At 44.1% G+C, this 26,018-nt stretch overlaps 1 protein-coding gene across 1 annotated transcript in view; it reads right to left on the bottom strand.

The window, feature by feature from the left end:
- Map6 (microtubule associated protein 6) overlaps window positions 1-26,018 on the bottom strand; it is a 64,750-nt gene that overhangs the window by 21,045 nt on the left and 17,687 nt on the right. The gene's annotated exons all lie outside the window — the stretch shown is intronic.

Here is a 26,018-nt window from a genome sequence, read left to right as displayed (position 1 = left end):
ATAAAAAAAGTCACATTTTACAGATATAATGTAGAACCCTGAAATACTGACACATTCTCTTATTGTGCACAATGCAGCAAGCTCTTGATCAGTGCTTTTGGCACCGACTCAAGTACCACTCTGTCATCCCTAAAAGTGACAGCTTTCCATCTTGCAAAGTTGACCCAGGTTATGGCAATAGCAGGAGAGCCTGGAGGAAGCACTCAGGGTCCTTCCCAACCCTGTACCATGCAGTCACAGACAGGCAACTGTCATCTTCAGGCCTTGTTTTCCAGGCTCCAAAATGAGGCTGAAAAACCCAGCCCAGTTCATCTTTCATAAGTTCCACAAATATCAGACAGCTGCTGGGTTAAAGAGTTGTGAACTTGGATGAGATAGGGCATTAGGCACACCGTTGGGCACACTGGCCTATAAATAAATGCCAATTCCCTTCCCCCCTTTTTTCTAGTGAAGAACCTTTGTTTTTCAGAATCTTAAGGATAATTCCTACCTTTGAATAGCAGAGGAATTGCTTCTTATAGTGCCAAAATCACTTTAGATGGACATCCTTGTGGGCTGTCTAAATGTTTGCAGATCTTAAGTAAGCAACATGTCCAAAGCATCGTGTGGATGTCACAAATAGGACTTGTAGGACATTCAAGTGCCTGGATGTGAGTGACTACTGGTCCTTCCCCTTCGTTACCCTTATCAGCTACTTTTTTTGAGTGGATGTGTTAATTTTTCTGCCCATACCAATCCCTCTCCTCTAATTAGCTATTTCTGCTCTGTCATAGGGCTGGAGAATAAACGGCCCAAAATGTTCAAAACAGGGTAAAATAAATATAGGTGGTGCTGGAGCCTGAAAAGGTCCTTCCTGTGTAAGGGAATGGGACTCAGTGTAGAAGGTTTGGACTCAAGGCCTTGCTTGGGCCTGAGTGTGGTCTGGGGCCTGAGCAGCTGTGCTGTGGGAAGCGGGAGTTAGTGCAGGCACCTTGCTGAGCTGGGTTCACGTAAGGCCCTCCTGTAGCCTCACTGACACCCTCCCTCAGGCTCAGAGATGAGTGCCATGGATAAGGAGGCCACAGGGACCGTGGACAGAGCTTCGACTGGATGGAGACATGGGGTCTCGCTCTAGCATTTCCTCTAGCTGCTGAGCAGAACTCCTGCTCTAAGCCTTAGTTTCCTTGTTTGTAAAATAAAAGACTCATGCCAGATGAGGTCCAGGCATGAAGCCTGGTTTTTGTTTTGTTCTGTGGTACTGGGGATTGAACTTAAGGCCTGCATGCTAGGTAAGCACTCTACTATGTGAGCTATGCCCCAGCCCTTTTGGTTTTGTATTTTGCTTTTGAGACAGGGTCTCCCTAACTTTGCCTGCCCTGTCCTTGAACTCACTATCCTCTGGCCTCCACCTCCAGAGAAGTTGGTATTACAGGCATACATTCCATGCCCAGCTTCAAGGCTACTTTTGGATCCTTTCTTCACTTCCTCCCTTCTCTACCTGTTTTAGGTTTAATCAGTTGTCACGACCTGGCTTCTGAACCATTGTGGCTCTGTACACACAGCCTAGGGTAATTTGGGGCACTGACTGCCATCACCTGCCAAAGGCTCCAGGCCCTCCAACCCTTCAGAGCCCCTAAGACAACCTCCTCAAGAGCAACCTGGCTCTTGAGGAGAAGGTGCAGCAACCTGGACTCTCTGCTTCCAGTCCTGTGTGTTTCACAACCAGGACCAAGGTAGGTGTGCCCTGCTCCTAAGCACTGTTTCCTGGTCACCCCTCCCAGGCTAGCATTGCAGCCTCCTGCACCTCTGTAGCGCCCCCCTGAGGACAAGCATCTCACTTGAGAGCAGCATCCACGAGACATGTGCCCCACGGGAAAGGTTTGGTGACCCCTGACCTTGAACACCTTTGGTACACCGTATGAGATGTTCCCCAGGTGTTCTATGATAGGTCTCTGCTGCACCTACAACAGGCTGCTAATTTTAAGCTCAAACTCCATACTTACAACTTTATTAAAAAAACTCTCCTTAAAATGTCCTACAGTCACAAGGAATAACTAATCACGTTATAAAATAAAATTAGCTGCCATTCATTACTTACCTTTTCTAAGCCAGAGGGCTTATTTTGGGGTTGGATATTCTCTACAAACATTACAGCTCTGAAAACACAGTAGTATTCTACCCTTTTATAAAGGAGGTGCCAAGGCTTAGAGAGGTTAAATGGCTTGCCCAAAGCCACAGAGATGACAAACATCAGAGTTGGGGTGTGAGCACAGGTCAGTTGGCTCCCCAGCCCATTTCTTTCCCACTGCACTGGGTTAGCGGTGCAGCATGTCCACATGTCTGCCTGTCCACACCTGTTTGGCCTGCTGCCTACAATGCTGTGGCAGGGTTCAATGACACAGACTGGATGAGGTAACAACTGAGTTCCCCCAGCTCTTGACAAAGAACACTATGGGTCCCACTCTTGGGTCAGTCATGTCCAGTTCCCTGCACCACAGTCCCTTCTTCCTATATAAAGTATTTCCACCTGATCATTCATTCATTCATCCATTCCCTTCACATTTACCAAACACCAGCCATAGGCATGGCATGTGTCCCAGAGGAATGAGGAAGCATGGCTAAGGTGTCTCACTCAGTGATTTGGGACCTGTCCATATATGATCCTAAGAAAAGGAAGAATGAGGCAAATCAAACAGAGCTTAGGAGCAAAGAGTGCTTAATTCTGAAGAGGGGTGAGGAGTGGGGAAAGGGTGTTGAAGGGTAAGGTAGAGAAGTGCACGAAGGGAATTCAGGCACCAATCTGAGCTTCAAGGCAGGTCAGCAGATCAAGGTGGTTGCTTAGGGTGCAGAGGGTGGCTAGAAGCTGGGCTGGGCTGCACAGAGCTAGAATGTCACGTGTAGGTGGGGCAATAAGAGCCACTGAAAGCTCTTGAGCAAGGCAGCACTATTTCTTCCCTGAGGGTGGCCTCCTCTTACCAGATTTTAATGATTCTTTAAGGCCCCACCAGGGGTCTCCTCTTCCAGGAAGCCCTCTTGGATTACTCAGCCAAAGCTTCCCACTTTGGGGTACTGGATCAGTGACCATACTGGCCAACTTTGTAGTTACTGTGAAATTTTACAACTTTCAACTCTTTCATGAGTTCATTTTGTCTTGCTTAAGGGATAAAATATGTAATAGAAAATTCAGCACAGAATCTTACTTTTGCATGAATTCCAGCTCATCTGCATGGCTAGGAAGGCAGGTCCTTGAACTTATTCTAAGTCAGACTGCCGGGTAGGGCTGAGCTGGCGAGGCCCCTGCCTGCCTGTCCCGCCAGCACTCTTCCCATGCCCGCAGCCGCCCCTCAAGCTTTCTTACATACTTCCCAGGCTTAGGGCTTGGCGTGCAGTGGGCAGTTAATGGGAGTAGCCATCATTTGCTTTCACCCCTCGTAAGCTCATGAACCCTTCCTGAACCTTCCTTCCTTGCCCCAGATAGGGCAGGCACTTGCTCTTCAGTGGCATAAGAATGCCTCACTCCAAAACCCTTGATCCTCCCACCACCCAACACCTGGGGGTGATGTGTGGTCCAAGTTCATCTTGAGGGTCCTTCAGGATCGTGACCACTTTGGCTCCTGGCCACAGTCACAAGAAAGAACTTTCCTCTGGCCGGTCTGAGTGTGCACTCTAGTGCTGCTTGCATCTGCAGGATGATTACCCCTGGCATCCCAGAGACGTTCCTCCTTGTATCATGGTGTGTGGAAGTCACAGGAACACGACGGTCTTCAGCTATCACTGCAGGCCCTCTGTCCCTCTGTCCCCACCACAACACATCCATTGGTGGACCCCGTCCTTCATGGCTCAGTGCGTGACTTACTTCCTTCATAATCCCCACAGGGACAGAGGAGGGTCCCCCAGTGGGTGGTAAACTGCATACAAGTGGACCCAATCAATATATTTGACTAATTCCTCCAGGGCCCATTTGCGCTGAGAAAAATGTACAGAGGATAGGCTGGCTAGCCCAAGCTCTGACCAAGGAATGACAGAGCCAGATCCAGCTTGAGCCATTCATGGAGACATGGTGGCGAGTGTTTTAGGCTGCTCCCCGGCAGCCTTGGACAGCTGCCAACCACCTTCAGTGCAGCTGTCACAGAGGGATTTTAGGTTTTTGTTGACCAGGTGATGTTTTTAAGGGAGTCAATAGACACTCTATCTTCACTCCTGTCCTGCCCTCTGTCCCTCCCTTTGCTGGGCCTCAGTGCCACCTCTCCTTAGACCAGCACATCACATCACAGCATCAGAGTCCCGGTTGCATCCACCACCCCCCGCCCTCCACAAACACACCTCTGATTTCCCTGGCACACAACGCAGGATAAATCTCACCTCAGCCATGTACATGGTGCCCCCACCAAAGCCCTCTAAGAGGCTGCTGTCTCTTCTAGGATGAAGTCTGCGTTCTGGTCCCTTTTAGCTCCCACATGCTGAGATGACATGGAGGGTTCCAGCTTTATTTCTTAGCATCTGTCAGTCATGTAGTGAGCATTTTGTGTGTCTGGTGCTGTGCAACACGCTTTAGATGCATCATGTCCTGTGATCCTCACCACAACCCTTCATGGAGGTGATGCTACCCATCTTGCTGGTAGAGAACACTGCTCCTTGCTGCCCTTCTCCAAACTCATGCTGCCCTTTCCTTCCACTGAGCTCTGCTCAAGCTGCCACTCTCAGACCTGGCGCTCAGTCTTCTCCAAACCTCCAGCTACTGAAATAAGCCGCAGCCTCCCTCCAGTGCGCTCCCCTCCGCATGCCCCAGCCCACTTTCCCTTCCCCCAGCGGAATGAAGTGTCCTTTCGCAGTCTGCCTCTCAGACCCTGCCGGCTACCTGAGTAGAAATCCTCCTACCCTCTCACACCTGCTCACCTGAGGGTAAGGAGCCTCCAAAACTGCTCCTGTGTAAGTCTGTTTTCACTGTGTCTTTCTCAGCAGCCCCTCACATGCTAGGCCAGGGACGCAGGCTCTACTTCCCCCACAAAGTCCCTGGGCTGCCCCAGGAGGAGAGGGTGTAAAGTGGTTACCCAAACATGTGGCATCCATATCGCCTCCCACACTATGTCCCCAAACTCTATGGTACTCCAGCTTAGGTGGTGCTCAATGCCTCTGCTTGAATGTGGTTGGAGTTGGTGGCAGAATATGGCAGAAGTAGTGGCACATAACTTCCCAGGGTGGGCCGTTAAAGGAACATCCTTCTCCTTGATCTCTCTGGGGACAGCAAGCTGCCACGTCAGGAGGACACTCAAGGAAGCCTCAGGAAGAGGTTCGTGTGGGGACAGGGCTGAGGCTTCCTGCCAAAAGCCATGGGCATGAGCAACTTAGAAGCAGCTCCCAACCTGAGGCAAACAAACTTCACATGCCCTCATGAGACACCTTCAGCTAAAACCAGTTCCTTGAGCTGCCATATTTTGGAATAATTTGTCACACAGCAATAGAGTGTAATAAGATCCCAATCCGAAAATATTCTTCCCATTGCAAGGTGTTTAAACCCTCCTGCTCCATTTCAGCAAGGCAGAAAGGACTGGTATGAGCCGAGCACAGTCGTTCTCAAATTCCCAGCAGCGCTGTGGCTTCAAGTTCACGGAGAGAGATCATGCTCTGGTCCTAAGAAACCAAGGGTAAATGGCTGGCGGCCTTCATTAGAATGACACAGTCAAGCTGATAAAGAGGCAGTGCCTTGGGGCCAAGTCACAAGCACAAACAAAACAGGCCACCACAGGAGAACACAATGTCTACATGTCTTGGAATATGCCACACTTGGGACTCAGTGAAATGCAGACAGAGGTTAACAAGATGAGAAGAAGCACTGAGCCTCTACCAGAACAGAGACAGTGGGTCCCTGGAAAGAGATAAGCCTGGGCTTTAGCCTCAGGCCATTTGTGAAGGAAGGTTAAATGGGAGGGCATGGATATTCCTGTCAGAATTACAAAGCCCATGGTAGATAACTATATAATAAGTGTATTTGATTTTCATTACAGTTGTTTACTCAAGAAAAATTACTGCAGATCCTCTGTATTACAGGCATGTATGCAGCTCTTGTTTCCACAGACCTTGTCAGATATAAACAGTTACACAGTCAAGTATTTGTCCAGCTATTATTATATTTCTGACCACCACAATTTGTGGTGCCCAGACTGGGCAAAATTTGGATAGCCATCTCTAGGCCCAGGCTTATTTCTGAGCTCATTTCCAGTTAGACTTGAACAAAGTAGCATTCAATGAATGCCTGACTAATTGAATGTCCAATACTGAGTATCCACTAGAAGCAGATGTTCCCTTTTTAAAGCCTTGTCCCACTTAAGCACATTTGCCTGAAGTGATTCAAGGGAGAGATACTGAAAGAGCAATTACAGAGGGAAAGACCAAAGACAGCTGTGAGAGCAGGTCACAGACAAGCCAGCTCCCAGAAGGAAGAGGGGAGGCATCAGGAACATGGGGAGAGGGTTTGGCCTTAGAAAAAAAAAAGAGTTGTGGGAGAATAAAAGGGATGCTGTTCTTTCATTTCTAATTTGCAAAATGCAGACATTTACAAGAAACAATGAAACAGAATTATAAAGGAACAAGTTTTACTGCTATGAAGAATAGCTCCATGTGTTAATTGGTATAGATCACTTCTTGACACAAGTGGAGACTTAGAATAATGGATTACTGCAACTACAATCATATAAAAATTTAATTTCTCCTTCCATAAGCCACAGATTTATTTATTATGTATCTAAGACCTTGGGAAATCAAATTTTTTCCCTATCCTCTACACAATAAAATTTCTAACATTTCTTGATTACATTATGAAGGAAGAAGACAATACTCTCCTGCCTTAATGGTCTAAAATTTTCCTCCAGATTTTCATAAGTAATTTATGTTGTCATGGAAACATATCCAGTCTATGTTCAAAAATCTTGCCTGAATTTGTCACATTAAAGTGTCCTTGATGAAAGGAAGCAGGCTCCCTTGTGAAATCTGATGTAGGCAGTCAGCCAAGCTATCGTCAGGAGGTAGTTAAAGAAAGTAGGATCTGTAGATTGAGAAGAAAAGAACATCCTTGAGCCTATAGGGTTATAAGTGGCTTAAAAAACCTTCTCTCTCCTTTTAGAGGGGATAAAAGATGGCTTCCTCCCAGCCAGAAATGGCTGGATCAGAGAGGAGCTTTAGGATCTGTGTGCATATATATACACTTATGTGACTGCGTGCATCTCTCAGCTGCTTTTGTATGAAAAGGAGGCGAGACTCATATAGAAAATGCCAGTGTTCTAATCACTAAGGGGTATTCTTCTTATCCGTAATATCCAGTAAGCACAGCTACACCATATATTATGATATTCTAAAATAAGGAAAGAATCTCTCTCTTTCTCTCCCAAGAACAATCCTTTCTTTGTATCAAAGGATCTGATATCTGATTTGGCAAGGACAGGTGTGAGGGTTTGGATCTCTTGTTAAGGAAATGGTTCACTCTGCATGTGGGGTCATCAAAGTCTACCATAGGCTGCATGTGGCTCCCAGGCCCCTGAGCACTGTGAGGGAAACAGCATCTCATGCGAAGAAAGCCCACGTGTATGACATGTACAGAATCAGGAGGAGGCAGCTACAAATTAAATTCCTCATGGATCGAAAAATGCTACTAGAACAATGAGTGAGTTTAGTAAGATTGCTGGACACCAAATCAATATAAGCAACAGTAAAATAAAAACTTTAAAAATCCACTCACCATAGCGTCAAGAAGAATTGAATGCTTAAGAATAAATTTAATGAGACATGTAACCCTGTAATACTGAAAAGTATACATATTGCTGAGAGAGACTGAAGAGTTCATGTTCATAACATGGTTAAGACGGTAATGTGATTAGCTACAAATAATCTATAACTGCAAAACAACCCCCTTCAATATCCCATCAGGGTTCTTTGTAGAAAATGGCAAGCCGGGCCAGGCATGATAGCACAGGCCTATAATTCTAGCACTCAGAAGGCTGCGACAGGATTGCAAGTTCAAGACCAGCCTGGGCTACATAGCAAGACTGCCTGAACAACCAAACTACCAAACCAAACCAAACAAACAAAGAAAATGGTAAGCTGATCTTAAAATGTATATGGAAATGGAAAAGAAATTGTCAAAATGATTTTGCAAAGAGAAAAAAATCTGAATATCTATACTACCTGACTTTGAAATTTATAAAGCCACGCTAATCAAGTGTGTTACGGGCACCGGGATAGACACAAGTGTGTGAACAGAACAGAGAATTCGGATGTTTGCCTACAGTAGTGTGCTGAAGCAGACTCATAATGGCTTGTAGAGCCCACTACTAAATTCTCAGGAATTTGGTGAGCTGATTATAAACCACTGGTAGCCTTGCAAGAGTATTCGCATCAAGAAATTGGCCAACACTTCACAGAAGCCCCGTTCTTTTGTCCTTATTAGCAATTGCTAAACATTTACCACCACACCACTGGCTTCTATGTGTGTCCAATTTACCTTTGACAAATGTGCTATGGTAATTCAATAGAGGAAAGGAAAAACTTTTCAACAAAGTGCTGAGAAAACTAGATATCCACAAGAAAAGAAAATGGATCTCTGTTATTGCCTTCCGTCATACATAAAAAATTAATTAGAAAAGGACTATAGACCTAATTGAAAACCATAAAACTTCCAGAATAGGAGAAAAATCTTTGTGATTCTGGGTAAGCAAAGATTGCTTAGATAGGCTACAACAACCAAAAGAAGAAAGGAAAAAAAGATGAATTCAAGCTCATCAAAATTAAACATTATCACTTTTCAAAAAAACACCGTAAGACAATGAAAAGACAAGCCATGGCATGAGAAAAAATATCTCCAAAACAAAAATCTAATGGAGGATTTGTGTCCAGATTATATGAAGAGCTCTTAAAACTCAGTAAGACAACTCAATTTAAAAATGGGAAAAATATAAGACATACTTCACCAAAGAAGAAGCATACAGAAGATGATCAACACTTATACTAATTAAGAAAATACAAATAAAACCACAATGAATACCACTCACTACACATCCACTAAAATGGCTCAAATGAGGAAAACTGACAACTGCAAATGTTACCAAGGATGGGGAATAGCTGAGTCTCATACATTTCTGATGGAAATAAGTCACTATGGAAAACAATTTTGCAAGTTAACCACACCTTACTATGCTACCTATCAATTCTACTCAGTATCAAACAGAAATGAAAACTTACATCTACAAACAACTCATACATGAATGTTAATAACTATTCATTTTTGCCAAAAAGCTGAAAACCACCCAAATATCCATAACCTAATGAATATTCGAATGAACAAGATTAAAAACACTACTCAGCAATAAAAAGGAGTGAATCAATATGCTGATTCTAGAAAAATGTCAAGCTACATGAAATAAGCCTGACAGAAACAATGCATGTTGTACGATTCCACTTCTATGAAATTTCCAGAAAAGGCAAACTGTAGGAAGAGAAAGATCAGAGCTGCCTAGGTCTAGGAACGAGAGGGAGGACTCTAAAAACTTTCTGGCATGATTGCACTAGTCTCATCCAAATCTACACTGACAAGAGGTGAGTCTTATGTTATGTAAATTATACCTCCGTACAGCTGTTTTTAAATCCTGCAGGAATGTCCCTTTCCCTGTCATCCCTTCATTTGCAAGGAGTTGGTTCCTGCCCCTTTGTTGCCCTGGGTCTTCTTGGGACCAGTTTCTTTGATTTTTGCATGCTGTGCTCTTTGGTATCTGTTCTCAAGTCCATCTGCAGGACAGAGGGGGCAGAGATGGTGTGGGTGTCCCTGATGCTGGGTTTGGGAGTTGGTACATTTCAGCATGCACTCAGTCAGTGTTGCTGAACAAAATAAACACTTTCCTCTTTACTCTTTTAACTGTAGACATGTCATGTAACAATTATAGTTAGTTGTCAATTTTTCTTTTTCTTACTAGTTTGACTATGGAAAACAGAATGCAGGCTCCTGAAAAATAGAACTACCTTAAGATCCAGCAATATCACTCTTAGGCATATATCTGAAGGAATGTAAGACAGAATGCAGTAAAGACACTTGCAAAAAAAAGAGCAAGAAACACGGGCACACCCATGTTTATTGAAGCATTATTCACAATAGCCACGCTATAGAAACAGCCCAGATGTCCTATGACTGATAAATGGAACTAAGAAAATGTGATATATCTATATGTATACAGAACTATAAAGAAGAATGAAATTTTGTCATTTGCAGGTAAACGGATGGGACTGGAAAACATTGTGCAGTAAGCCAGGTTCAGAAAGACAAAGACCACATGCTTTCTGTCATATGTGGAAGACAGACCTGAATACAAATACAAGCATTATTGTATATACATGTATGTATAAATGTTGCCAAAAGTGGGATGTTAGAGGAGACTAAGGGAGGAAGAAAAAAGTGATAGGGAGTGAATAATATTGAAATACATCACATCTGTGTAAGAATAAGACACAACAAAATAACTGAAAACTGTTGAACAATGCAGGATAGGAAAAAAAGGGTAAGGAAGATTTATAGAGAGGATTAGACTGATTAAAGTACAATATATTCACAGGTAAAATACCAAGGCGAAACCCCACTGACCAATGAACAGACACTGAAACAGGTCATGGTAAGAGGAGAGTATTAGCAGGAGGGGGAGGGCAAAGGAAGAGAGTGAAGGAGGGTGAACATGGTTGACATACTTTCTATACATGTATGAATATGGAACACTGAAACCTGTCACCGTCATTTCAAGAAGGGCAGTGGGGAAAGGGAGAATAATGGAGGGGATGAACCAAACCAGGGTACAATATATATTTATAAAGAAAAGTCATAACGAAATCCCCTGTATAACTATACTAATACAATTTTTAAAAAAGAACACGCTATTAGAGATAAATAAAAGGTCATGATTCTTTGAAATATGTTTCCCAGTTTGTCTTTTGCCTTGTATCTCCAAATAAGCTTTAAATTGGATGTGGACTAATTTAGCTTTTGCTTTATCTGCTCTTGGTGACTGCATGCTTGTAAGCCCAGCTCTCAAGAGGTTGAGGCAGGAGGATCACAAGCTTGAGACCAATCTGAGTTGCAAAGTGAAAAGGAAAAGAGGTACCTGCTCTTGAGTTTACACTTGAAAAGCCCTTCCATATTCCATATCCCACAATGGTATCAATATTTATTTGTGATTTTACACATTTATGTATTTAATTTACATTTAGATCTTTAAGTCACTATGTTCATGCAGACTGGCAAAGCAGAAGAGATATAATAGTATCCTCTGCTGATAAGGAGGGAAAAGTAGCCTGGTCTAACCAGTGGTACTGTGGCCGCTCCAGGGCCCTGCAGAGGGTCTGGTGCATCCACGGTGTTCAATGGCTACTTGCAGAATACATGAGTTAATGAATGGAACCTTTCATGTTGCTATCCTTTGATCTGGTGATTCCACTTCCAGGAACTTGTGATAAAGAAGTAACTGTGCAAGACAGCATCTTTTTTTAGGTATTACAAACTTGGTTATCATCCTGTGTGAGGTCTCCAAGGCACGCCTTTGTTTAGAAATAAAAATGAATTCTAAGCCTGTCTGGGTCATGACTAAACCTTAGACTAAATAATATTGGGTGTAACCCAATTAAGTAGGTGATCTTACAATGCCATTTTTACATGTAATGCCACTTTTGTTTCTTGTTGGGAATGACTCACTGGAGGTGATGCCCACTAAGTTCTGCCTCTGGCTGCCCACACTGGCTCATCTAAAGTGATGGGAGCCCTGGAGTGCTTCCGAGAAAGTGCAGCCTGGCAGTAATGGGGCCAGCAGTCTGCTGAATGCATTTTGGACTTTTTTTTCCCCAGGCACAACTAACCTTTCATGATTCCGAATCTTTCTTTTTCACATTGTAATTTTAACTTCAGCAAGTTTTTCAGCACCCTGCTCACTTTGAGAGGAACAACAGACACTCTCAGAGGTGTCAGAGGCTAAGGAAATGTGAGACTGCTTTGCAGGTCATGAAACCAGAGAGGTTTCCTCAAAAATGGGATCTAGAATCTCATCACAAAGTAGCAACACCCAGGGTGACAGTGATTTGGTGTGGTTGACACCTTTAGAGGTCAGCTGCCCAGGGGCAAGAGAAGGACACAAACACGTTTGTGTTTCCTGGCTCCCTGTCTGTGTGAGGGGTGGGCAGCATTCACCTTCCAGGCAAGTCAGGCTGGAGACCTTCTGGGTCCCAGAAAAGTACAAGATCTTCCTTGAGGTATTTTGGCCAGCCAGGCCAGATTGGAACCTAGGCCTGTCCAACCCCACATCTCAAGCTCTAAATGCTGCCCTGCAGAAGCTTGAAGCATTTTCATTCATCTGTCAGCATGTCCTGTCCTTGCCTGAATGTTTTTCTTCCCTTTTTTTACTAATTTCAAGATGCAACTCAAATACAGCAAAGAAAGCAGTAGAGAGAAAGAGGCAAAAGACACAAGCCTTCATAATGTATGAGCCCCTCAGGAGAAGGCCAATATTTCTTAAAAAAGGCAGGTATCACCTGTACCCCAGGTCCCTATGTCCCCCAGTTCACCCCACTGGGCAGCCAACATTTTCTGGGCACACACCTTGCACTTAGCTGGTGGTCAGCTACATTTAAAATACTGTTTCCTGCCTCTGAGCACCTGCTGGCTCAGCTCCCCGGAGAATGAAATGAACTGGCCTTTAACGACTTGCTGCCCGGTAGGGATGTGGTCTCACGAACACAAGGAAGACAAAGGTACACGATAGGGCCACCAAGGGAAGGGCTGTGGGAACCCAGGCCCTCACAGAGGGATCCAAGTGCAGCTTTAGGGAGGCACTGACATTCCTGATCCTCCCTCCTCCCAGCTTCCCAGAGCTACTCCCAGGAAGATGTGTTCACACGGCCTCAGTGCAGGGCTGGCTGCAGTGGCGTCTTCCAGGCAGTTGGGGGTAGCAGGGTGGGGCTGGTCCATGCCATGAGTGTTGGGCTGGGAAAACAAAGCCTTCGGAACACTTTCTTTGGGGAACACAGTGGATATTTCAAAGGAAATCGCCTTCACAGCAGGCTCCTGCATTTTTTACCTGCCAACATGCAGGTCATGAGTTTGGCATCAGAGACTGGGGGAATTGAAGAGAAGGGGATAGCCAGGCCTACAGTGTGCCAGTTGCTTCACGAAAACGTCATAAGGTGGGGGACATCACACCATTTTACTAAATGAGCAAACCTAGCCTCAGAAAGGCAAATGATTTGCTCAAGGGCACACAGATAGTAAATGGAAGGACCAGAAATCAAATTTAAGAGTGAACAACTAACTACAGATCTGATATTTTCTCATTATTTACATTAATCAAGTTTCCATATGGAGAACAAAAACCAAATCAAACCAAAACTCACAGCTTTTTTTCTCTTACTGGAATACCAAAATAAAATTTGGTGCCCAAACACATGTACAAATTATGCTGCCAGAGGGAGACACATACATTTCTGGCCATGGTTGATATGCTCAGAATGGTTAAACAACTTCTGCCAGTTTCACCTCTGAAGGATCAAGGTCAGGCTCCCTGGCAGACATGGGTTCTAGTTCAACACAATCCACTTTAGTAGGCCTACTGCCTCCCACTCCCATCCCCCAGTAGCTTAGCCATACCCTATACACTTTACTGATACTGTTCTCTCTTTCTAGAATGCCACCTAGTCTCTGTACTCTTGGCTTGACTCCACTCAAATGTCAACTCCGTGAGCCATCGCTGACCCCCAGACAGGTTGAGAATGCCCATTCCGGCTATCACATCCACACCACACTGCTGTCATTGTCTTTGTCCTCCTTCAGATGGGAGCTCTTGAGCACTGTACTGTTCTGAGTTCCCAAGTCTCCCTTGAGTGGAGGAGACATAAAGATGTGAGATGCACAAAGCGGCAGAGCTGGACAGCACGTGAAGACTCACTTTGTTTTACACCTGAGAATCATGAGAATGGCAGTAGTGACAAATCAGGTGACATGGTGAACAAAGCCAAGCACTGGAGCTCAGCTTTGACTCTGGAAGCAGCAGGAGCTGCTCCAGGCCTCAGAGTAGAGGAATGACATGACAATGTGGACTGGGAGGTACCTTGGTTGGGTGACTCAGGCCACTTGGGGGCAATGAGAGGCAGGGATAGGAAGAGACTGGAGGCTGCAGATTCATGCATTACTTAGTGATGGGCTGAATATACACCTAGTGTTAACGCTAACAAATTATTTAATTTACTGATGGAGCGCCTACAGCAATCATAAGATGGATGCCCTTATGGAGGGCCTATTGAGTAGCAGAGCTTTGCTCTCTTTATCCAGTGTAATCCCAGGGGCTTCCTTTTGAAAGGAATCTATGACTTTTCATTTTATGGGAGAGAAACTAAATCTTGAAGAGGTGCAGTTACTCATCTCAGGCCTCAGAGTGTAGCACTATGGCCAGGCTCTGTTATACCTGGATGAGAGACAAGGCACTCCCAGTCTGGTGAGGGGCAGGGCAGAAAGACAAATGATCTGAGTCACATTGCATGCTAGCAGCCGTAACCCAGAGAAACAAAGGGAACGAAAAAGGCTCAGAGCAGAGGCTGCAACCACTGGTATGGGATGGATGAAGTCTTATTGTCATGGGTAACAGAAAAATGTTGAGTTGAAAGTGGGTCTACCACCCTATCCCTTATTTTTCCTCTTTGAGCAAAGCCAGACTGGGGAAGACCTAAGAGGAAATGACTGAAAGAAGAGGAGGAGTCCACATCGAATTACTACATGAAATTCAGAAACCATCTTCCCACTCATCAATTCACAGGGAGGATCCACATGGGATTTCCCAACCATGGGGTAAGCCATCGCTCTACTACAGGAAACTGCTCCATTAGGGGACCCCAGGAGGCCTGGGACAGACAGCTAGCAGGTCAGCAGCAGCTGGCCCGCCCCTTAGTTAGTGGTGGTGGAGGGGGCAGGGCATCAGGGTGCTAGTTGTGGAAGACTCCTCCAAATGGACACCACTCTGCACATGTGACTTCCTGTGTCATGTGTGTCTGTGTGTGTGTGTGTGTGTGGCAGGGTAACAAAAGGATATGAAAGTAAGAGTCTTTCCAGTTAGAGACTGATTTGCTTTGTGATTAAACATGATAATTGTGACAGTGAAAGCTGCCCAGGCACACAGAGCCTGCTTGGGGTGGGAACCAGGAGACGTGCACTTTACACATTCTTTACACATTCTCTCATTTCATGCTCATGAAACCCTGAAAGGCAGGCACTATTATTATCATTCCTGTTTTACAGAGGAGGAGACGGGAGCTGCGCAGCTTAAGTGTCCTGACCTTGGAGAGTACTGAGTGGAGATGCTAGAATTATACAAGGACAGCACAATTTATAGCTGTGTCCCAGGACTGAAGGTCAGACAGTCCAGGTGCTCAGGCAATATCATATCTCTAAGTGAAGCAGGCGCTCCCAATGGAAGCAAGATTTCCAAAGGAAAGGCTGGGATTGATGGAGAGAAAGGATATTGGTGAGAGTCTGGGAGCTGTGTAGAGACCACTACTCTCGTCAGCTGAAATCAAGAGACAGGGTCAACGGCACTTGGACCTCATGGGCTGTGATGGGCCATGAGGCCCATCTAAAAAATGCAAAGGCTCAGGAGAGGCTGGCTAGCCAGTGCCAGGGCAGAGTGAGGGAGAAATGGCTGTGCTGCAGCTGGCTCAGAGATTCTGTTAGGGCTACCAGCACCCTGCCAAATCCCTGGCCCACAGAGGGTCAAGAGTGCCAACTCAAGGGGTAAACAGCTCTCCCCAGTAAAGCTGGAGGGACTGCAAGATGCTCAGGGAGGAACAGGGGACCAGCCAGAGGGATTCAGGGTGCCTGTGGGATGAGATCTGCAACAGTGGTAGGCGCCTCTGAAGAATCCAGCAAAACACCCATAAGACACAGAGTCCACCTTAAGCACCTGCTGGTGAACAGCACAGATCATGGCTCCAAGTCCAAGCAACAGCTCTCCTGCTCCTGTGCCTCCCCTCTGGCTACCCACACACCAACTTGGAAAGGTTGAAGCTGGGGGAGGGGTAGGGAAAGGATAGAAGTCCCACTGTGGGCATCTCCTCTGGAGCAGACCAGAGAGGCAAGGGGAAAAAAACACTACTTTAAATAGACTGGTCTTTGGGCTGTTACACAAGATGGGGCATTTTAATAATGAGAGGGCTTTTATTTACTATTTTTGCCAACTTATGAGATTTTCTCAAATACTGTACAAGTTATGAGACTTGTCTGCAGTTTCATCCACAGACTGGGGAAGAACTTCTACCACAGAATAGATTGAAAGGGATAGTGGGGGAGGTATAAACCATTCAATGCTGCTGTTGGTCAATGTAAAAGTTATATTTACAAATAGTGAGGATTTCACTGTGTGTCCGAAGCTTTAAAAATGGATTTAGACTCTTGATGTAATTTAATCTTAAACTAATCTTCAAGATGGAAGTTATTATTCCTATTTTACAGATTGGAATATGGAGGCTCAGAGAGGTCAAGGAATGCCTAAAGTCATAGAGCTAAGTCCTTGTCAGCGCCAGGACCCAAACTCACAAGGACTCAAGTCAGGTCTCCTATTTTGTCTTCTCCTGAGTCTCCAGTAGGTCAACCTGAGCCAACTGAGGGTAGTTCTTGGAATGGGAGCTTTTGTGGCATCCTGTACCAGAGGTATACTTATTCTGAGTTAATCCTTTTCTCGTGCATCCAATACAGATTTCCCCGCAAAGAGCAAAAGACTTTTCTCTACATACTAACACAAAATGTAGTCCTCTATTTGGAGACTAAAAGGGTCGGAAAGAAGATACTTATTGTGTGGCAGCCATCACTTGATTGTGTGTCAAAGAATTAATAAAACTTTCAGTAACCATAAGCAAACACCTAGGTCAAGGTCTGAATCCAAGTTTGTAAAACGGAGCTGGAGAAACACTGGCAGGGGTGTTAACTGGAGATAGCTATCTGAAAGGACAGCGAGGGATCACGGGAGACTGTTGCCTGAAGGGGAGAAGGGAAAGCAAGAAGACAAAGACAGCCATTTTGTCGGCACAGGAGTAAAGTCTCAATCTTGTTCACGAGTGACACATCTAATTTCTACGTTGTCCCAATACCCACAACAGTGAGATATCTGGAACATGGAAAAGACAAGACCTACCTTAGGGAAGAGTGCCTGACACAAACATACCGTTGGTCTCAAAGCCGTATACAGGAGTGTGTGCACATGCACTGCTGTCATTGTCATCACCTTGCTACTATGGGCCTCATCGTGGTCTTTTAACTGGCCTCCTGTCTGAACCCTCCCCTTGAAGGGTCAGAGAACCATCGCTTGTCTCCTCACGTAGCTACTTCCCACCTTCACAGGTGACTTCTGTCTTTGTCTGGTTTTGGTATCAGGGCAAACCAACAGTACAGGATGAGCTTTCCCCCCTTCTATTCTTTGAAAAATTAATATTAATTCTTCTTTGAAGGTTTGTTAGAATTCACTGACTTGTTTGTTTTTGTAACCAGTTGTACCCAGCACGTAGTTAATAATCATTAAAAGAAATCCGGTTGAAATGAATCTGTTTCTATAATTTCATATCTTCTCAGATATAATTTGTCATGGATATTTTATTTAAATATTTAAAAGAGGCTTCTATGGTATGTCATAGAATATTACAAAAGTCTAGGCTCTAGGCCAAATTTCAGACTATTTATACCAGGACTTGAATTTTATAGTTGTGACCCAGTAGTCAGTCCTAAAAATAAATTACCTCAAATTCTTCTGGGTACCAGGCAAAATTCATTCAACTAAGCCTTACACCAGGTTCCTGTCTGTGTCCTTCCTAAACTCATTATTCATGAAAAGAGTCAATAACTGCATTTAAAGTACAAAAAGTTTAACTTATAAAGACTTCAGAAACGGTAGTGAGAAACACTGACCACTACTTTAAAGTTATCACGAGAGTGATGAATAAAGGAAATAGTGTCTGGAAAGTGCCTGGCCAGACAGCACGCTGTGGATACCAGTGTGACTAGTTCAGGGAGTATAATTTGAATTCCCTTAAAGAGGGGTATAATGGGTAAAACTCAATTGTTGGTGGAATTGCAGGCAGATCTAGGTCTCTTGGGGTCTACGATCTCATTCATTCTCTGCAGTAACCAATCGTGACCCATCAGAAGGAGCATGGGTATGGAATTTCAATTTTGCCAGACCAGCTGCATAATGTAAAGAACTGCCTTTCCTGAGCCTCAGCTCCCTCGTCTGCAAAATAGAGATAATGTCTTCTACCTTGCTGTATTGATGTAATGAAATACAGAAGTGTTTTTGCGTGTGTGTGGGAGGGATGGGGATACTGGGGATTAAATCCAGCCTTGCACATGCTAAGTACATGCTGTACCACTGAGCTATATCCCAGTCCCTAGAAATATTTTCTTAACTGTCCTCTGCCCTCTGCTCCCTCCTAGGCCCTCCTCCAGATGGGATCATTGAACACAGGGCCAGCAGGAGACAGCACAAATGCATTGTCACAATGACAATGATGGATGACCCTTGAGTGGCTGTTTTAGCTCACAGAACTCACACAGGAAAAGGGAAGAAAAAGAAGCAGATTCAAAGGCTGGTGACTCACTGATCAAGGCTTGTTTTGAGACAAGCCTCAGCATGAGAGCAGTGAAATTCAATTGGAGAGTACACGTATCTCTTCAGGTGCTTTGATACATGTAGGGGACACAGGAAGGAATATCAAGGGCAGGTACAGAAGGAGATCAATGGAAAGTAATCATCTTTGCTGTCCCAAGAGATAGGCACTGGGATAGAACAGGAGGATTGTCTTACTTAGATGGGATGATCCAATTCCATCCAGCAAACACCACCTGCAAAGGCATTTCAGCTATATTTTGCTGATATATTTGTTATATTTATTCACACATTAAGTATGTGAAGAAGTGGATTTATAACAGTGGTGTTATTACCTCTGTGAGCACCTTACCGATGTTTCTTACTTTAAATACATTAATCAACAGTCTATAATTATAGGAGGCACTCTTTTGACTCCTTTTATATTTGTTTTCTGCTGTGGCTTTGGGATTCAAATGTTAACTCTGTGACCTTGGGGGCAAGTTACCAGTGCTTGCTGAATGAACAGCATTACACAAGAAGTATGGAAAATGGGCTAAGGGTATAAAGATGAGAAGATTTATTCTATCTTATGAATGTGCGGCAATAGCAAAAAATGTCAAAGAAAACATTTGTTCAATCTTGATGACAGGAATTTTCCAAAGATGGGAGACATAGGGCTTTTCATAGCCACAAAATGGTGAATGCAAATTCCACAACGATTCCAAGATGTGACTGTGGCCTGAGTCACTGGAGGGTGGGGAGCATGGGAGTGCAGGGCTGTCACTGAAGCCAGACCATGAGGAGCCAGGCCTACCGCACCAAGGAGCCCTGGGCTTGCGTGGGACAAAGGCTCTGCCTCCACGGGCTTCTAACCTGGTTTCAGGGGAAAAGACTTTGAGGTGCTGGCTCTGGGGACCTATGACAGGATACAAGGATACAAGTTTCCTTGTCAGCTGAACTTCTTTTCCAGTTTTTATGAAGCTGTGGCCACATCTCCCTCCATCTGCAGCATAACCAGGGAAGCCGTGAGGCTGCTCAAACCAGTTGCTGCCACTCTTTTTCACTAGAACTTTCAGAGCTCCCATGCTTGTAAATTGGCCTGACCTACTACTCCATGTTGTAAAGGACTCCATCTTGTCAGGAAGGAAGGCTATTTTACTTTGTTTTGCAGAAACTGTTTTTCTGAACTCACATGGAACCCCACTTGCATCTTGTCCACAACATATTTTACTTCACGATGCCATAGAAAATATTGTACAAACTGACAAACCACCACCTTGGCAAAATATTGAGAAACTAACCACCCTAGCCAGTTCCTGGAATGGCTAGCTAAATCAAAAAAACACAAAACATCAACAGTATATTCCTTCTACATCTCAAATGCTTATAAACCTCAGTCCTAGTCATTCTGGGCCAATACCTTTTAGTATTGGCCCCTTTTCTCCCTTGGAAAGTGAATAAAACTTAGCTTCTGCTTCACTTCTTGTTTTTCCGTGAAATCTTTCATACCCTGTGCACCGACCTCATGGACTGGTACCTAACATTGCTCACTTTTCTTTAGACAAGAACAACTTGGGCTCTTTAGAGAAACATGTATTGATTAAAGGAAATGCCAACATTTTTCAAAACACAGTACAGGAAAACTTTTTCTCTTAATGAGGGTTTAACAGCTATTAAAACCGTAGGTGTCATTTATAATCTTGTAGCTATAAAGGCCTTTTTATTATACTTTCATTAAGCTTTCTCATACCAAATTACTAATGAGGTAATTGCCAACACAATAATTACTGTATAATTACTAGGGAAATAGGAAGGAAAAACGTGGATAGGCAGGATTTTGGTTGTTCTGTTAGGGATCTGAGAATTATCTCTGGGAAGGTCAGTGAACAGAGAGGGAAAGGTCCATTGTTGGGAGGTAAAGGGATGGCCTTTGACTCCCCCTTTCCAGCCGGGCAGGACAATAAAATGAGGCTCTGTGTGAGCAGAAGAAGCTGGTCAAAAATCTTCATCCTAACCATACTTTCAACGATAGGCAAAGGAGAACACCTCTGAGCCTCACTGTGCAGAAGTGAAATGTGGGAAATGTCCCTCCTAGGTACTGTGAAGACTGAAAATCTCAACACCAAGGTACAAGTGGCACCTGGCACTTAGTAAATGTTAGTCTCTCAACCCCTTCAGCCCCTAGAGCTCACATGGAGCCTGCCTATGGAAAACCCCATTCAGCAAGGCCAAAGGACTCAGCAATTATTCAATCACTTTTACCCATGTATTTTCCTTTGAAACTGCCAAGATCATTTTTGGTTAGCTTGTCAGCTCATATTTTTAAAAATCTGAGATAAGAATAGAAACCCATGGGATAAATATGGATTTGAAATGACAGAGTTGCATCTGCAGCCAAGTTGTGCCTGAAGTCTTCTTGAAGTCTGAGGACTTGGTTGCTTGGCTTCATGCCTGTCGGAGTCGTATCAGAACATCTGTAACATTAGCCTCCCCCAGCAGCTGGCCTAAGACAGCCCAGCTAGTGGCAGGAGGCAGGGTTTGTGGGAGGGATGTTTGTTGTTGGCAATGTGTGTAGTACCTGGCTAAGAAGATGCTACAGAGGAAGGCCACCCACACATAATTCTTGTCTAAGGAGCTGACATGTGTAAGACACTGAAGCACAGTAGTAACAAATACAGAAAGGCTCTGGGAATGTGTAGAATTGTACCCTTTAGATTCTAGAAGGCGCCTAGCATTGTTTTCTCTGGGCTGTTGTGCAGCTTCAGTGCTCCTATGAGTCACCCAGGGTGAAGATGAGGGGTGTGTTAGAATGCAAGCTCCCAGCCCCAATGTCAGAGTCTGGCTCTGGTCCTAGGAAGCTGCCTTATAAACAAGCACTCCAGGTGATTCTGATGCAGGACTGTGGACTATGCACCTTGAGAAAAACAGATATTGACCTGATCTGCCCAGCAACCTTTGGATAGAATCAGAATAAATATGGCTGGAGGGTTTCTGTAATTTGCCCACAGTGGGCAGCTTGCCAATGAGTGGTGGGTGCTCTTTCCCCTCACCCACCCTACTGAAAAGCCAATTCTTCCATTAAGCCTGTGCCAGGACAACTATTCTAGAAATAACCCCTTCATCTTAAGGATTTTTTTTTCAGTACTGGGGTTTAAACTCAGGGCTTCGTGCTTACTAGGCAGGCACTCTAACACTTCTTGAGCCACTCCTCCAGCAACCCCATCATCTTAACACCTAGAGTGTGCAGTTCCTTGCAGCTTTCCCCACTATACAATGCTAGCATTAAGTACCTGTCTTGCCCCTGAATTAGGCATGTCTTCTCCCGATGTGGGGCCTTATGGACCCTGAAACTCTTCCCCCACCCCAGGCCTACCCAATTCTCAATCAGTAAGCAATTTGCCTGAGAGTGTGACTTTCATGTGTGTGCAAGCCAACCCATCCATGGCTACTCCCCAGTACCTGCTTTATCAGGCTCTCACAGGGCTCTTGTACTATCTACTGCCCTAGTATCATACAACCATGGGCAGCTCCTATGCCTCAGAGCCCCCCAAACTATTTGAATGAGCAACACAAAATCTACCTCGCCTACTCACCCCACCAGGCCCAGTCCTTCCCAGGAAAACCAAAACAAAGGCTCTTTTCTCTCACTTCTTCTCCTCCTGACCAACCCTGGTGCTTCCCTACATGGATGGCATGGTGTTCCTTTTGGGAACAAACGATCTTCTCAATGGTAGTTCTCTGCTGAGCAGTTGGCCTCACCAAACCTGAATAGTAATAAATAAATAGTAACAAAACATTTTAACATGACCTCTCAGACTAAATAGAGGCAACTTGAAGACACGCTTTCTGTTGAACACTTATTGGATGAACACTGTTTCACTCACTGTGGGGTTTTAAAATGTTTGTTGAGTATGTTTAAAAACTTGATCTTGTTCACTTTGGGGTTTAGCATTTCATGTCGATTTTCAAACTCCTCTCAAATACACATTGCTTTTCTCAAGAAAAAGTGTAAAAACAAATGACTACATGGACTGGTCGAGCTATCACAGGTTCCTTTCAAACATGCAAGAAAAAAGCAGTTTCTCCTTTCTAGGTTGCCAGGAAAATGACAGTATTGACTTATAAATAAGCATTTAAAAGGATAGAAATATTTTAAAGGGTGAAAACACATCCAATAAAATAAAGCCAACTATTTAAAGTGTTTTGGATGATCTGCTTTGGAGTATTCCTGTGTGATGGGATATGAAATTGAGAGGAAGCAAACCTGAAAGATGGAGAGCATGAGACCAGGGGTCCAAAAAGACTCAGATTCCATTCTTTACTCTGGAACCTACCTCTCTGTGCCACTGGACAAATCACAAACCCAGCTCTCAGCCTCAAATGTTGTATCTGTAAAATGGGAGAGTAGAATGGACTACTTAAAACTCCTAAATTGTGGCTTTGAAATGGAGCTGATTCAGAAGGATGGAATAGGGGAAGGGAGGGAAGGAAAAAAAAAGAAAAAAATTAACAGTGGTAAAAAGCTAAAAATAAGTGAGACATTCAGTAATGGGGAAATGGATAAATAAAATGTGCTACATCCACATGACAGAGTAGCATGAAATCACTTAAGTGACATAAATGAAGAGAAAATGCAAAAAGACTAAGGTGGCCTTGTCTGAGCCATGCTTTGCACAGTGTACTGATAAGCTCCCCCCAAATTAGCCCATCCTGTGGCTGTCAGGATGGCTGTCATCATCCCCATGAAATGTCCTGCTCATGATCCTATGAAGCCGGACAAATCGATCAGAACAAGAATGTTCTAAACAGTGACTCATGTGTGACACGTCTGATTTGAATGACAGCTGGGTCTCCCTCCAGGTCACGCCCATTCCTTCTCACACGTGTTGGCCACTGGGAGGACTCAGACCTGCCATTGAGGTGTTCTTCCCCACCTTCCCCAACTCCACCCTTGGTTCTCCTTGGGTAACTGGAGCAAGAGCCATCTGGTTGTTGCACTATTCCTGTGTGAGTGTAGCATTTTGAATTTCAATTCTCTTTTCAGAAATAGCAAAACAATCTCCTTTCTCTTTGTTCTTTTCCATTTTTCTCTTCAATCAAAACTGCTTAAAGACCCAAGAAATTCCCAATTCAAACACCGAGAAATGACTAAAATGGGTGCTGCTGGCTAAGACAGCACGTACATTCAGTTATGAATATCCATTTTGGACCAATTTGCCATCTTGGTTTCGGCCATTAGCTGAGGCTGATCTGGGATGCAAATGCAGAAGCCATCTTGCTCCAAATCCCATGCCTTTTTCTCACACCTAAATGTCTGACTCAAAAGAACTTTTTAGAAAGAAGAATACAGAATTGCAAATGCATGATTTCAAAGTCACAAAAAAAAAAAAGACAAACCAACACCAAAACTAAAACATCTACTTATGAACAGTGTTATGTGAGGTGATTAAATTTTTCTTTTTTAATAAAAATAAAGGTTTTTTTTTTCTTTTACTTCTCCGTATTGTGCTTACTAAATTTCCCATTAAAGGAAGAGAGAAGGGTGGGGAAAGGAGAGACAGACACAGAGAGAGAAATCACTGCTAATATTCCCTAAAGTTGACTCTCCAGGGCTCAACTGGGTGAGCGCATGGCATTGTCAGAGGGTTTCCTCTGGGTGCCCAAATGCTAGCTTGGCTGTGCTAAGGCCCCCACCCTGGCCCTAACAGCTGAACACTTCCCACTTCACTGAACACACAAGTCTGTCACTCTCAGTTCCACTTGATTTCTACTTTCCCCTCTGGCTGGCTGCCATAGCATCCTCTTGGTAATCTCCACACTGGTTCCCATGGATACCCTCCACTCCCAGACCGCAGGCTGCTCAGAGCAGATGGCTGCTAGTATTGGGCAGGGAACAGGCTGGAGGGACATCTGAATTACCCAGTATTCTGCATCCTTCTGTTCACTCCCCCTGCTCCAAGCATACACACACACATACCCCATAGATCCTGTGTGGTTCTGGCCTTGACAAGGCACTCAAGACAAATTTCATAAATACTACAACAAGTGCTACCTGCCAGACAACAAACTATATGCTTTGCATACAAAGGAAGTCAGTAACTTTCCAGGTCAGTTTAAGGAGTTCAGTTTTCCTAATCCCAGTCAAATATGGCTGTTTTGGGCCAAGTCTTTTTTGAATTACTGAAGACTGTTGGTGTGCACGAGAATAATCTTAGAAACCGGGTGCTGGTGGCTCATGCCTGTAATCCTAGCTACTCAGGAGCCAGAGAACAAGCGGATCACGAATCGTTTGTGAGACCCTATCTCGAAAAAACCCATTCTCCCCAAAAGGGCCTGTAGAGTGGCTCAAGGTGTAGGCTCTGAGTTCAAACCCTAGTACCACAAAAAAAGAAAAGAGTAATCTTAAAAGACTATTTAAATTTCAGGTTCCTAAAGAGGAGATTGAGGCTTGGAGTCAAAATAACTTCCACAAGCTCACACAAATAGTAAACAGAAAGGGTTGGATTTGAGCTGAGCCTTTCTGATCCTAAGACATTTGGCTGATACACTGCACAGTGGCTACCAGAACAGCAGCCATGTTTACAGTGGGCCCCCCTTGTTCATGAAGGATGTACTTTAAAGACCCCCAGTGGATGCCAGAAACTGGATAATACCAAACCATATACACCATATACATATATATATATATATACATACACTATGTTTTTTCCTATACATAAATAACTATGACAAGTTTAATTTATAAATTAAGGGGCACAGTAAGAGAGTGACAATAATAACTAATAATAAAATAAAGCAATTCTAATATAACACAATAAAATTGCCAGCATCGTTACTTTTGTACTTTGAGACCAGTAATAAGTAAAATATGGGTCACGTGAACCCAAGTACTGTGATACCTCAACAGTCAATCTGATAACCGAAATATCTACAATGTGTTGTGCAGGGGTCATAATACAGCTTGGATATACTGGACAAAGGGATGGTTCACATCCTAAACAAGACAGAGAGGGATGATGGGAGAGTTCATCATGCTACTTCAAATGGCATGCAACTTAAAACTTACGAATGATTTATTTCTGGAGTTTTCCATTTACTGTTTGATCACAAGTAGCTGAAACCATGGAAAACAAAACCCTGGGTAAGAGAGGACTATGTAACTAATTTACTTTGTGGTCCTCACTTTTTCTTCAGCGCTTTTCCTTCCTCCATCACTGACCACATCCCTGAAGGTTTAGTTATTTAAAAACATTTATATTTCCGCTGATTTGTCTGTCCCCTGCTCCATGACAACAACCACTACCACCACCATCATTGTATTTCCCCTACTGAAGTAGGAGCTAACATAGAGTAAATCAAGATGCCCCAAACTCTGGACCTCAGAACCGTATCTCCAAAGCCCAG

This window comes from Castor canadensis, chromosome 1, assembly GCF_047511655.1.
Source record: "Castor canadensis chromosome 1, mCasCan1.hap1v2, whole genome shotgun sequence".
NCBI classification, from domain to species: Eukaryota; Metazoa; Chordata; class Mammalia; order Rodentia; family Castoridae; genus Castor; species Castor canadensis.
The sequence above is the reverse complement of the archived record's forward strand: the minus strand, read 5'-3'. Positions and strand labels throughout refer to the sequence as shown.